At 42.5% G+C, this 12,457-nt stretch overlaps 1 protein-coding gene across 5 annotated transcripts in view; it reads right to left on the reverse strand.

The window, feature by feature from the left end:
• P2RY8 (P2Y receptor family member 8) overlaps positions 1 to 12,457 on the reverse strand; it is a 60,743-nt gene that overhangs the window by 27,219 nt on the left and 21,067 nt on the right. For 3 of the 5 annotated variants that reach the window (XM_068141391.1, XM_068141421.1, XM_068141402.1), the window contains exons 3-4: positions 7,257 to 7,318; positions 5,534 to 5,620 (exon numbers count right to left, since the gene is read on the reverse strand). The gene's annotated coding sequence lies outside the window, so the exon portion shown is untranslated. Of the gene's footprint in view, positions 1 to 5,533; positions 5,621 to 7,256; positions 7,319 to 11,049; positions 11,130 to 12,457 lie in introns of those variants that run through there. The other 2 variants (XM_068141430.1, XM_068141411.1) reach the window with 2 other exon arrangements.

The following is a 12,457-nucleotide window of genomic DNA, read 5'->3' on the forward strand; positions in this document are numbered from 1 at the left end:
CAGCTGGACACAAAAAATATCTTTGATATGGAAGCATGACTGTTTCTAACACCTGGTACACTTTGAATTTGTGGCCAGTCATTTGTGAACAAACCTTTACTTATGCATTTTGTTGCTTCATATTTACTAGAAAAGTTTAAGCTGATGATAGATGAAAGGCGAGAACTCTTTTGTTTTGCTCAGACAGATTGGGGTAGAGAAGCATTTACAGCTCCCGTAGCATGTTGGCCTGAACCATGAAATTCTTGGCAACAGCAAGCTGCAGCAGTAGATTTTTTTGTTTCAGACGAGGAATTTAAATCCCGAGGTGCCCCTATGCTCTTTAGAAGTCATCAAAGATGCTTCTGACCACCTGTTTTTCCTTCTATACTCAGGGTTACACTAGTCTCAGAGACAAGTTACAGCAGTCATAAGATTAAGTGCAACTGAAGGAGCCTATATTTCTGTAGAACAATTTGTCTCTCTCTGCTCTCCTACTGCTAACTGGCATAGGAATAATCCTTCCATATGCTAGTGTTCCCCATATAACAAAGTGATCCCCAGGCACTACTGTGAGAGACTTCAAAGTTTGTTTATGCAGTATTGCAGCAGCAAAACTTGTGAGGTGCAGAGATTAAACCCTACTCATTTCCAAGCTGAGGTTTGAAAAACCATTGATAGTATTGATATCTATATCAGTTATGATCTCTTCCTTTGTATAAAAGACTGCCCACAAACATTAGCATGAATAGATATGTGAGTCAAGCAAATCTATCAATCTACTATAACATGTAAAACTACACCACATATTGCTAATTTCTCTGAGAAATGTTGTTGAAGGAAAATTCGTAATGTAAAATTCTGGGGGGAAAGTCAAAGTGTATGTGATTTAAAATTGTGAACATTTAATAGGCACTGAATCCAAAGCATCTAAGTGATGAGCTTGTGAGGCTTTTATTTCCACCAAGACCAGATCTAAAGGCTACATCTCTACAGAGCAGAGAATTGCTGAGAACATGAGAGCCAGCCATCTAGCAGGAAACTTCAGTCTTCATTGTCTTAGAGGGGTTAATGATGTGCCTCGTGGGAAAAATGTGTGACCGACAAGGCACATCCTCATGTGAAAAAGTGGATTCTAGATATTTCCTTCAACAAGCATGTAGAGAGTTAGGTCATGAACTGGGCTAATAAAAAGCTGTATGTGATGTAGAAAGCAGTGTTCAGTTCACTTAAGGACTTCATCTTAACTCAGTCTCAGATTCTTGTACTAGCAGCCAACCTCTGTTAGCTGCAATCACAAATAAGCTACTCTCACCCACTCTGAAGATAGAGACTTGGGTGTATTGGTTTATGAGAAGCTCAACATGAGCAGGCAGTGCACTCATGCAGCCCAGAAGGCAAATTTTACCCTAGGCAGCATCCAGAAGAGTGTGGCCAGCTGGTCAAGAGAGGTGATTGTGCCCCTGTAGTAGTTTCAGGCTATGCCTTTGTAAATTTTTCACAGATCTTGAACATAGAGTGGTAAAATGTAAATATATCATTATTGGGTGTAAAACAGAAAATAATGATACATTCTAGACAATCCATTAGAGAGATAACGGACTTGAAGTGGTTGTACAAAAACAATCTCAGTCTTCTCACTTCCTCGGGCTGGAAGATAGTAACTTGCTTCTGCTTGACCTTGGCTGCACTGCTTTGTTGTGACTGGTATTAACAACAATTTCTCTGCTCTTTTCTCTTGTCCCTTTGTGTACAGGTGAGTAAGGAAGGAGGCAGGGAGAGAGAAGCTGTTGCAGCTCCCCTGGATTTTGGCCAGGGGGGTTCTTGTGCTGCTTATAAATACCTGCAAATATTGTAAATATTGTCTATTTTTTTACATGTTCATTGCATTTCATTGTAGATTGTAGTTTTGCTTGTAAATACAGCTTCATTTGCTTCTAACTGAGCTGGTCTGGGCAAATTTCATGTTGGGGGGGGGGCGGATTTTCAACCCACCACAGCCCCTTTACTCGGCTCTTGTGAGAACCCACCTCAAATACTGCATCCAGTTCTGGTGTCCCCATCATAAGGAGGATACAGAGCTGTTGGAGTGATTCCAAAGGAGGGCCACAAAGATGATCCAAAGGCTGGAACAACTCTGCTATGAGAACAGGCTGAGGGAGATGGGGTTCAGCCTAGAGAAGAGGAGACTCCAAGGGGGAATCATTTCGATACCTGATGGGGTCCTACTGGAAGACTGAAGAAGGACTTTTCATAACAGTATCTAGTGATAGGACAAGGGCGAATGGTTTTAAGCTGAGGGAAAGCAGGTTTAGATTGGATCTTAGGCAGAAATTCTTCAGTTTGAGGGTGATGGAACTCTGTAATAGGCTGCCCAGGAAGGTTGTGGATGTGTTCTCCTGGGGTGTGTTCAAGGCTGGGTTGGATGAGGCCTTGAGCAGTTGAATCTACTTGAGAGGAATCCCTGCCCATGGAGGGAAGGTTGGAGTAGAAGGTATCAGAGGTCCCTTCTGACCTAAGCCATTCTGTGAACTTTTTAACTGACAATGTGTTTCTAATGACCACAACAGCTCTGATCTATGCACTGAGTATTGAAGTACTGTGTAACAGCGATCTTAGGCTTTGCAGAGACCTGGGGTTGAGGGGAGGGGAAGGTGTCTGTTATGAAAACATCTTGTCTTTTCCTTTCTTGTCAAAATACTCATAATGCACATAAAACACAGGAAGGTTACTGCTCTAGCAGCTTGGACAAATAAAAAGCTGAAAAGCTTGGGAGCCTGAAGTCTATCAGCAGGTTCCCTTTGGTTGCTCTGCAGTTTAATAATCCTACTAGTGAAAAGCTGGAAGTCAAAGAGCTGGAGAAAGGCATCAGTTTAGCTGCCAAGAAATTGTACAAGTTAGCCATTTGGGAAATGAAGGAGTTTAAGCCTGCCCATATCTTCGTTGGAACTAGTGCCTTCCTAACAATTTTCTAAAGGCAAAATGCCTCATCAGAAAGATTTAGGCATTTTTCTTCTCCTCGTTCAATGAGTAACACTCTGCCTATGTACAGTGCGCTGTTCAAACTCTTGTCCTAAATAGGAAATAAATAATTTATCTGTGGGCATTTTTGTGGCTTCTAGTGCTGTAGCACAAAAGCACTTCAAACAGATTGGCAGATGTCTTCTTTGAAGCCTTCCTTTAATAAGAATATTACTTAACACCATACTACAAACAGGAAAGTGAGGAATGGAGACACTGAGTTGCCTAGGACCTGCCTTCCATGGCACTACAAAAAAACGTACTCCTTCAAAGCCACTTTTCTATTGACTATATCTGGATCTGTGACTACTCAGTGCTTCTGTGAGTCAGATCCAAGTGTCTTTTAATAAGCATTTGAAAATGAGGAACTCAGATTTGATGCCTCTGTCTGAAAGCTTAACCCCTTGAAGCCAGACCTGAAGCAGGATTTCAGGCTCTGTAAAATGAGCATCACATGAGTGGAAGAACTAAGGCATCAATGAAGATTTTAGATGTTTCAGAATGGGATCTGATATAGTCAGCAAAATTATTAGGAACACAGTGTGAAATCATCACTCTACACATGCCACACACATAGGTCATCTGAAAGAGACTATGGATGAAAATGTGGGGGAGAAAAACTTCTTAGTTTCATACAACATCTTTTGTCTCACAGGAAAACTACTGCAAGACCTGAATGCAGAACATCTTTATGAAGACTCCTTTTGTGAAAATTCCCTGTTGCCGTTTCTTTCTAGCTACAATCTTTTAAGATGGTTGACAGAAAAGAAACCTTTTCCTTCCCTGTCTAAATGATAGAGTAGCAGTTAAAGTCAGGAAATAAATGCCTCAATTTGCCTTTCAGATATGACTATGGGACTTATTATCTGAGCAGGAGATTGTTCTAACTACAAACCACTGGGTACTTCACATATTCCACATCAAACATGTGCAATGAGAAATTATTGGTATGAAAACTCAGGGAAAGACAAAAAACATCATACAGGAGCACAAGAGATTCTCTAGCCTAGTGACAGGTGTAGTCATTAACTGTAAGGTGGTGGACACATCCTGGTAACCTACTGACCAGATTGGCCTTTGGCATTATCCAGTGACTACTAAATGTGAAATAGTCTCTTTTCCCTTTTATCTGAGCAATACCACAGGCACCTGCTCCTCTTTTGTCCAATAACCATGGCTTCCTCTTCCAGCTTCAAGTGGCCAGGTGCAAATCAGCCCAGGTGGTGGTAGCCAGCATGCTAGCTAGCTAGCTAGTAAGGAAGGAGGTGTATATAGTTTTAACTGCTCTCTAAAGTGAGTGTTGAATGTGCATGCTCTTCCTCCTAGAAAAGAGCTCTAGAGAAGGGGTTACATTAATTCCTGCTTCTTGACTGTGTTTGAAATGAAAGTACTTGTACTTCTAAATGAAAAATCACCGATGTGCCCTAAGCATGCTCCTTACTGTCAATAGGGCAGCCCTCTCAGTCCTGCCAAAATCCAGTTGTTCATAATTACAAATGGGCATCTGCTCTATGCTTGTCCTTACATATCTTAAGTGCTGCAACCTAATATGGATGTTACTGCACAAAGTAGTGAGTGAAGCGTATGTCAATATTAGTAAATGAAATTCTGTCAGAACCCGGGCTTAGGCTGAGAAGGAGTTTGGATGCAGACATCATGTTTCAAAGGCTGAGAACAGTTATTTCATACATGTAAAATAAGATACAACCCAGTGTATCACTGGTCCCAGCAAATGGATGCGGTGCAAAATTACTGTTGGGTAAAAACGTATTTTCTGTCTAGACCACTAGAGGTTGCCAACAAAGCTGCTTTGCCTTGAAGATTTACTTTCAGGTTACAGAGACCAGGCTATTTCACATTTTCTTCTAGAGTATTTGAGGAAAAGAGCTGAAAGAGTCACACCTTGCTGTCCTCCACAAACCCAATTGACGTTACCTGTAGTGTGTAACCCAAAATCTGTCTTTCTTCTGTTAGTCACTGTTCAGAAACCAACCTTTGTATTTCTCTACCTAAATTTTGTACTGATACATTTTCTTCTCTCTCTCTTTTTTTTTAACCTTTCCCTCAACTTTTCTGTTTCTGCTTATCCAGAGTTTCTCACCCTACCCCCCAACACTCCCTGTGTTCCAAGATTTCCCTTTGATCTGTGCAGTACTTGACTGTCACAAGGTGAACTAACAAGATTACAAAAGGCTTATTCTCACAGCCTTCATCTGCATAACTATTGTATAACAGAATTGTGGTCTATTTAGTGTACCCAGGATCCTAGGAGAACAGGATTTCAGCTGGGCATGATTTAGACTCTCAAATACTGGTCATATTTTTGAGAAGTTATGGGGGGGCGGGAAAATAAAAGAAAAAAAAATCAAGATGATACCTTTCTTTGTGCCTACTCATCTACTCCAAGCAGAGGCTTGTGTTCCTGAATATTCCCTTATTGCCTCAGCAATTGCCTCATACAGCTAAACTCTGCATGTAACATCCTGCCAAAAAAAATGTAAAACTTTTCATCTTAAATGTTGATCAGACTTACAGGCAGCTCCCTCAGGAATTTGTCTCGACGTGGTCACTGCTGATGTTTCCGTGCTGCAGCAGATCAGATTTCCTCTATGAGTAAGAGCTGCAAAAATGACCAAAGAAAAAATCTTATAAGAATCAGTTGTTACCAAGGAAAAAAAAAAAAAAAATTAAAGGGAGAACATCTAAAGATAATGCCAGACAGTGTCAAGTACTGATAACTCTGCCTTTCATAGCTTTAAAACACAGTTCGCTAGCTGTTAAAATGTGTATGCGCAGGATTACTGAAGATGCATAATATCCACATCTGAAGGTGAAGAAAAGATAAAAGAGCACATACTCTTTGGTGACCTGATATTTTCTCCTCTTATTTTTTCAGATCTGAATCAGGTGCAGTGTATCTGCTACAAAGAAACCCTAGCTGCTTCATAATGACCGGTACCTGTGTGTAATTTCTGTTGTTACTTCAATTTACTAACTGCTGAGCCTGAATTCCTCAGGTGGTAGTATGACAATGTGACAAAAATGTGCAGCTCTTGATGAACAAGATTGTGGATGTCTCGCATCAGCCTGAACAATTCTTGGGCCCTCATCAGTCTGTTAGCAAAAAAGCAGAATTTCTCTGTAAACACATTAATGATAGCTAAAATCCCTCATTTAAAAAAACTGAGCTGTTCCGTGAAGTGTGTACAGCTCTCTTTCTTTCTCTGCGTATTTTTAGCTTTAGTTAACTATTCAACAACACTGAAAAATAAGACCATCATTGGAAAATCTTAGTAAGGTGGGAAGGCTTCTGATTAAAAATATGTGAAAAGAAAACAGATAAAACTGACACCGCCGCATTCAAATGATGCAGAAAATTGATGTTGTGGAATGTTTCTCACTGATTAGCACCTAGATTTAGGAATAAAATTGATTAGGTTACCCATTTGAAACCTATTTTAAAATAAGGGCCCTAACACTTAGGCTAAGATTTTTCTGCAGGTGAACTTGACCTTCCCATTCAGGAGCTGGCAGCAGGAGTAAACAAGCCCAAACAACAGCCCCAAGGACATTTACTTATAAAGTGAGCTCATTTAATTCTGGAATTTTGGAGGCAGCAGTCAACAGCCAAATGCTCCCATTTCTATAAAGTAATTTTTCAAAGAAGTGCTCTGTTTTCAAAGTTATATTGCACTGAAAAAAACATGAGAACAGTGTTGATGTATAATTGCCTGATACAAAAATGAAACCCATTCTTCTGCCCATTTGGAGGCTTTGCAAACATTAGTTGTCAGTGGTGAAGCCCTCTGGACTTCTGTTTCAAAACAACTTTTTATCTGGAAACTGCGAACACAAAGTGAAGTATGTGCGCACAGATGGCAGTATGTGTGCACAACACCACCACATCTTTTAAACCTGTGGAGAAATAGTCTTGGTGTCCTTTAATTTTTGAGCAGGACAGAGGAAGTCCACCACAGGATGACTTCTTGAGGCTGTGTTGTGGTCTGCTGGGTTTCTCCCCTCTCACCACTAGAGCACAGCAATTACTAGAGGAGACCACATTTATCCTATGAGAAAAGGCTTCTCTAGGGTTTGTTTCTTTACCATCCTCTTGTGCTGCTACATGCAACATATGCCTCCCTGTGACAGAGAGGTGGGGGAGTACACCTTTTCACTCCTTAAAATATACTTATGCTGAAAGAGAGCATTGAGACCAAACATTTTTAATCACCTAAGCTAGGCTTTTCTGCACTTACAGTCATCAGTGAGGGAAAAATTATCTGCACAGGCAGATGCATCTGAGTTGAATCCTCTCACCCTGAAAGACAGAAAGTGAATATACATTTTCAATAATTATATCTGAAGGGACACTGAAAAATGAAGACAGAAGTAATGGATAAGCTGCTTGTTGGTGGCAAGGGAGGCCTGGGTTCAGTTTGCTCTTCCCATGCAAAGCTGCTGCATACTTTCCTTTGAACTGAGTCTAGGCAGTATAACTAGGAATGTGACTGGAGGATGGGTAGGCAGCTTTCATCTAGCAAGCTGCAGAACAGGCTGCAAGTATTTTGCAGCTAAGGTCATACAGAGCTGTAAAGAACACAAATTGCTTAGCATTGATACTCAAATTGAGAAGACAAAGCCATGCCATAACTTCTTCCTTAGCAGAATGATGACATGCTCTCTGGCTATGTCTGTACTGGTGTACAGCTGTTCTCAAGGGAAGACCTGGGATCAGATTACCCGAACTTGGAGAGTTTTGTAAACCGGGGCAATGAGTCTGGCATCAACTGAGATTCATCTGAGTTCCCCACCTGTGCACTGACAGTGACTAAATGTCTGTGGCTCACAGAGTCTTTTAAGGATAAAGTTCATTACAGAGGTTCAAGTCCTACCATAGTAGCAATCTCATAAGTAAGGTGGATGTGATTTAGGAATGAAGTCCCAATATTGATGGGACTTACATATCTGAATCAAATGAATGCTTTTGAAAACCCTAGCTAGATTCTCCCTAGGGCTATGTATAATAAAATCCAGACAGTTTTATACCAAACACTGAGCACAGTTAAGGAGTTATTGCCCAAATATTATAACTGATTATCACAGTATCACAGTATCACACAGTATAGCCAAGGTTGGAAGAGACCTCGAAGATCATCGAGTCCAGCCTGTCACCACAGACCCATGACTAGACCATGGCACCAAGTGCCACGTCCAATCCCCTCTTGAACACCTCCAGGGACGGTGACTCCACCACCTCCCTGGGCAGCACATTCCAATGACTAATGACTCTCTCAGTGAAGAACTTTCTCCTCACCTCGAGCCTAAACTTCCCCTGGCGCAGCTTGAGGATGTGTCCCCTTGTTCTGGTGCTGGTTGCCTGGGAGAAGAGACCAACCCCTCCCCGGCTACAAGCACCTTTCAGGTAGTTGTAGAGGGCAATGAGGTGACCCCTGAGCCTCCTCTTCTCCAGGCTGAACAATCCCAGCTCCCTCAGCCTCTCCTCATAGGGCTTGTGCTCAAGACCTCTCCCCAGCCTTGTTGCCCTTCTCTGGACACGCTCAAGTGTTTCGATGTCCTTCTTAAACTGAGGAGTCCAGAACTGGACACAGTACTCAAGGTGTGGCCTAACCAGTGCAGAGTACAGGGGCACAATGACTTCCCTGCTCTTGCTGGCCACACTATTCCTAATGCAGGCCAGGATGCCATTGGCCTTCTTGGCCACCTGGGCACACTGCTGGCTCATGTTTAGGCGGCTGTCGATCAGCACTCCCAGGTCCCTCTCCGTTTGGCAGCTCTCCAGGCACTCTGACCCCAGCCTGTATCTCTGCATGAGGTTGCTGTGGCCAAAGTGCAGCATCTGGCACTTGGACTTGTTGAATGACATCCCATTGGACTCCGCCCATCTGTCTAGTTGGTCAAGGTCCCTCTGCAGAGCCCTTCTGCCCTCTAACTGACTAACATCTGCTCCTAACTTAGTGTTATCTGCAAATTTGCTGATGACTGACTCAATCCCCTCATCCAGATCATCAATGAAGATACTAAAGAGGATGGGGCCCAGCACTGATCCCTGGGGGACACCACTGGTGACTGGCCGCCAGCTGGATGTGGCACCATTCACCACCACTCTCTGGGCTCGGCCCTCCAGCCAGTTCCTAACCCAGCACAGAGTGTTGCTGTCCAAGCCACAAGATGACAGCTTAGACAGCAGTTTGCTGTGGGGGACAGTGTCAGAGGCCCTGCTGATGTCCAGGTAGAACACATCCACAGGCCTCCCCATGTCTACCAGATGGGTCACCTGATCATAGAAGGAGATCAGGTTGGAGAGGCAGGACCTGCCCCTCCTAAATCCATGTTGGCTGGACCTGAGCCCTTGGCCATCCTGCAGGTGCGCAGTTATTGCCGCCAGGATAATCTGCTCCATCATTTTCCCTGGCACTGAGGTCAGGCTGACTGGCCTGGAGTTTCCAGGTTCCTCCTTCTGACCCTTCTTGTGGATGGGGACCACATTGGCCAGTTTCCAGTCATCTGGGACCTCTCTGGTGAGCCAGGACTGGAGGAAAATGATGGAGAGCGGCTTGGCCAGCTCATCTGCCAGCTCTCTCAGCACCCTAGGATGGATCCCATCTGGTCCCATGGACTTGTGAGTATCCAAGTGGCTCAGCAGGTCCCGAACTAATTCCTCATGGATTTCCGGGGCATTACACTGCTCCCTTACCCCATCACCCAGCTCAGGAGGCCACTCGTCCTGAGCTCCTGCCTTGCTGTTAAAAATTGAGGCAAAGAAGGTATTCAGGACCTCAGCCTTTTCCTCATCTTCAGTCACAGTGCTCCCCTCCAGGTCCAATAAGGAGTGCAGGTTCTTCCTGCCATTCTTTTTAGTGTTAATGTATTTGTAAGAATGCTTTTTATTATCTTTCACAGAGGTGGCCAGCTTCAGTTCCAGCTGGGCCTTTGTCTCTCTAATTTTTTTCCTACATAATCTAACAGCTTCCTTAAACATACCTCGAGAAGCCTTCCCCTCCTTCCAAAGGTGATACAGCCTCTTTTTTTCCCCTTAAATCCTCCAGGCTTAGAAAAAAAAAAAACCAAATGCCAAAGACCTGAACCTCCAGTTTATGACTTCACCTAGGGATCCTCAAAACATGTGCAATTTCACTTTTTGTAGGACGATGTGGTGAAAGCCCATTACTGCAATAACTGCCTTACAGATGGCCATTTTATTCTTGTTTCTGAACTATTAAAAAGCCTTTCAAGCAAATAATCTATCTGCTTGTCTATTAAGAAACAGCAAATGCAGTATGCAAGAGTGCACTGTATTACAAGACTTCCTTCTGGTGCCCAACTGTCTGAGTTCAGTTTTTATGCATCAGAAGACCCTGATGAAATTGTATCGGTTTATGACACAGTTCCACAGTCACTTCTGTGTGTATGTTTCATTGCTGCAAGCCTCAGGAAGAGTATAAGGATAACTACATTATGTGACTCTGCAATACCTGATGGTAGATACCAGGTCCAGATGTACAAATAAAACTAGTTCAAAATTATCTGTTGTTTTGGTGGTTTTTTTGGTGTTTTTTTTTTTCTGCCCCAATACGTGGAAGCTGATTCGTTCTCCTTTTCAAAATACCGTCGAAGACACACTATGATTTTTGCTACTGTTCTTACTAAAGCAAACCATACACCTGAAAACTCCTTATTTTGCTAGTGGTTTGTGCTTTAAGCATGGAACTCCTTAAAGCTAGCAGTAAGCATTTTCTTTCTCTTTTACTGAAGTATTTTCTGCAATAGCTCTGACTTCTGCCTGTGTATAACATAATTTCTTCACTATCATTGCTCTATTATTAACTCATACAATTCTTTCTTTACATCTCACAGTCATCTGTGTCATCTGGCACAAAGACAAACATGTACTTCTTGAATTGCAATGAATTTTGCTCTCTCTTTGGCTGTAAACAAAATGAGGAAAAACAAATCAGCCTTGACTTTGCTGACTCCACTGAATATCGGTTTTGAATAAACAATCTAGAAGTGAAAAGCTGTGCTCCTTACCTGGTCTGGAATGTACAGTGCACCTTGAAAGCCTCTTAAATGGCAAAGAAGAATTAGAAATAGTGGAAAGTTTGTACTCATCCAACCACAGAGCTCAGGAAATGACCGGGTATTTTGCAATGATTAACTCCTTCCTCACTGTCTTCACTTTTTCAAGTGCAGTGAAAAAAATCAACTTATCCTTCCACTGCACTTTGGTAACTAATGCCATGCTCTACACATGATTTCTGTTTTGCACTAAGAACATGCAGGTGGCCAGAGAGATGACTCTGTTCACCTCCATGGAAGAAAGAAATTGCAATGTCTTCTGCATAACCGTGACCAAGTACATTTTACTGTTGAGTGAAGCTTATGTGGAGTGTAGAAATGACTAAGTAATGGCTTAAGCACCTAACTCTAGAGACTTAGAGCAATATTCTCAGCACAGCCTCAGTGCTGTGGTTCTTAACAGAGCAAGAAAAAAAAAGGTTAAAGAAGCAGCATCCATTACAGTCTGGACAGGCATATGGTGTATGATATGTTTATGCGTAGGGGCTCTCTAGGTGAAAATCAGGCACACAGGAACATCAGGAGTTAGGTCCTCTGTGCATAAAAAGTCTTCTGCCCCCTAAAAATCTGTTTCCCTTGTCTGAACATAGCAGTTTGACTGAGAGATGTTTCTGAGACTGAGCACTGTGTAAAACCATTAGCCTGAAATCTAATGAAGGCCAGTTCTATACAAGAGCATGGGCAGGAGCACAGGCTGTCTTTGGGGAGCTGGCACCTCTGTCCTGAACCAAAGGTGGCATATGGGCTTTTTGCATGGAGGTGCAGAGTCGGTTGCACCCTATAATAGATACCCATCCCTCCACCTCCGCCCTCCAAAACCAAACCAAACAAACAAAAAACCCAACAACCAAAAAACCAAAAACCAGCCCTCTGCAAAATAAAGCACTTCCAACAATATTGTAACACTGAAGAAAGATGTGTTTTGCACCCTTTTCCTGTTTTTAAGATTGAGAAAACAAGCCCTGGGTTTACATGTATACATGTCCTTTCCATAGCACCGAAGTCTCTTTGCCTAGGCATGTGTGTGTTTTATTTTAAAAACCCTATGGTAGGAGGGAAGTATCACTCCCTGCATTTGGTATGTTGGTTGAGGAAGAGAATCGAAATGTCACCAACATGCACTTTTACACAACAGTTTCATAGCTCAAGTACCCAGCTATAATGGTTTGGATTTAGTCTTCTCTTTGAAAACATCTAAATCTGTAGTCTGGGCATAAAGCATGTCAAAAGTCCACAGAAACTAGAAGGGGTAAGAATCTAGTCCATTCTTCTCAGCAAAGCTGAGCTGACAAAGCAGGACTGTCAGCAAGCCTGTTCTCCACAGGCTTTTCCATACAGAGAGTCTTTGTATGAACTACTT

Source organism: Melanerpes formicivorus, unplaced genomic scaffold (assembly GCF_026170545.1).
Source record: "Melanerpes formicivorus ecotype bairdi unplaced genomic scaffold, bMelFor1.0.p_v2 SCAF_1, whole genome shotgun sequence".
Classification (NCBI taxonomy): Eukaryota; Metazoa; Chordata; class Aves; order Piciformes; family Picidae; genus Melanerpes; species Melanerpes formicivorus.